The sequence below is a fragment of the Furipterus horrens genome, unplaced genomic scaffold (genome assembly GCF_987537825.1).
Source record: "Furipterus horrens unplaced genomic scaffold, mFurHor1.1.pri manual_scaffold_1, whole genome shotgun sequence".
NCBI lineage: Eukaryota > Metazoa > Chordata > Mammalia > Chiroptera > Furipteridae > Furipterus > Furipterus horrens.
Window position 1 is genome coordinate 111,254,591 of NW_028327171.1, and position 2,521 is coordinate 111,257,111.

The following is a 2,521-nucleotide window of genomic DNA, read 5'->3' on the forward strand; positions in this document are numbered from 1 at the left end:
TGTGTAGATCTTTGCTAATTTCAAGCATCTAGTGTCAATAGAGGAAACTTAATTCTGTTAAATTACTATTTATTTTGTGAGAAGTGACTATCTTATTTGGGTTACAAAAATGAGTACTTTATGTATTAGAGACAAATTATTCTCATTTTGTGAATAGAAAATTTCAATTTAAGCTAAAACTTGAGAAAGTCATTATAAATAAGCATAAAATAATTTGCATGAATGAGATTTTTTAAAAAATATTTTTAAAATTTATTTTTAGAGAGAGGGTAAGGGAGGGAGAAAGAAAGGGAGAGAAGCATCAATTGTTTGCCTCTTGAGCGCCCCCAGCTGGGGACCTGGCCTGCAACCCAGGCATGTGCCCTGACTGGGAATTTAACCTGTGATCCTTTGGTTCACAGTCAGGCACTCAGTCCACTGAACTGCACCAGCCAGGGCATGAATGAGTTTGGTTTTTTTAATGTTAATTTTATGAGAATATTGAAGTCATTTATCTAAAATATAAAAGGAGAATGGAAATGTTTTAAGGAATAGTCAGTTTTGATATTAATATTTTCTTAGCTTTTCTATTGTACTTTAATAACTTTCTTTGAAACTCTATATTGCTTTTGAATATATGAATTGTCAAAGGGCTTGGTGGAACTAAGTACTAAGATTTAGTTCTCATTTAGTACTGAATTTGTCAGGAAGATAGTTCAGAAAGTTGTACACTTACAAAAAATAATTTTGCAGCTCCAATTGAAACAGAACCCACGGGCTCTTTAGTTAGGAGCCCGATTGCCCACTGCCAAAATTATAACTCAATACTAGAGTTTAGTGAAAAGAAAAAGAATTGTTTATTTAACAGTTATTTAGATTTAGCTATTTGTGGATTTCTGTTGTTAAGTCTTATGTTCTTTAAAACATCCATAAACACATATTCTTGCCTCCCCCCTACCAAACCAGGCTAGTTTTAGAAAAGTTAGAGAAACCGTTTCCCTACTTTCCAAACACAGTTCAGCTTTACCAGTAGCTGCCAATCATTCAATCCTGATTGAGGAGACCTTGTCTGTGTTACGGGGTCCACCAGCTTTTAATCCAGAACCTCGTGGATTCTTAGCTTTCTTGTAAACTGCATAGTTAGTCCTTTGTAATCCACATGGAAATCCTTCCTTTTCAAAGCAGCAAGGTACGTCCCTTCCTTAAAATTGCATCGTCAGTCCCAGTTAAATTTACATGGTCAGCCTGTCCCCAGTTAAATCAGCACAGTCAGCCTGGCTAAAATGTCTGCCGCTTATTTTTAAATCCCTGACTACGTCCTCTGATGCAGTGGGTGCGGTAACCAGTTCTGACCATTCACAGAACCTCACGCAGGCTCTGTGTGCCTTTTCCATACCATCCCCTGGTCCAAGACTCCTCCTTTCTACCTGAGGCCTTGGAAGCATCCAAGCAATTTTGCATAAGAAAGACACTAGCCATCAGCCTCAGGCATGTGGAGGCATTCTAAAAGCTGCTTCCTTCTCCCCATCCCCCAGCCGCAACTCTGGGATTTTTTTGAACACCCCCGTTTCTGTGACAGCTTGACTTAGGACCAAAGGCCTGTATTAATAACCACAACTATGCTAAAATATTTAAAGAAGTAGAGTATATTGTTATGTACATAAAGTTTGTTGGTACAGTCTTGGCATTCTGTACATATATTTTACATTTTTTTCATTTTTAATATTCCTCACATCAGCTTCTTCATTAAGTTTAATTGTGACAAATTTGTGCTCTTCCTCGTATATGCAGGACACTTGACTTTAGTGTTTTATTCTTGTACATTAAAAAGTGCAGTATGGTTGAACTAAAAAGTTCATTGTGTTTTTTCCATTGGATGGCTCTAGTAGCACTTAGTTACATTTAACTTCATTCAAAACAGTTTTGTTAGATTGTATTGTGACAGCTGTCATATCACAGTGCATTAAAAATAACATCAAAATTGGTGAATTTTTGAATAGCCATTTCAATATTGAAGATGGAAGAAAACATGCAACACTTTCAGTATGTTATACTTCATTATTTCAAGTATGGTAAAAATACAACTGAAATGCAAAAATGGATTTGTGCAGTGTACAGAGAAGGTGTCAAAACTGGTTTGTGAAGTTTCATGCTGGAGATTTCTCGCTGGATGGTGCTCCATTGTCAGGTATACCAGTTAAAATTGATAGCGATCAAATTAAGACATTATTTGGGAACAGTCAATGTTCTACCTCCCATGAGACATACTCAGAATATCCAAATCAATAACGTTATTAGTGAAATGAAAAATGTGTCTTTTATTAAGTGGAAAAAACTAACTGGACTTTTTGGCTAACCCAATATATACAGTCTTGGCTATGTTAGGTTTATGAATTTTTTTAAAAAGTTCATCCTTTTGCCAAAGTGATAGAATATGTAATTGGTAAATCATAAATCCTGCGATGGCGTGATTTAAAGCTTTCACCATGTTATATTTTCTTTTGAGACATTAATTTAGTAATTTTATACTGGGGAAAATAAA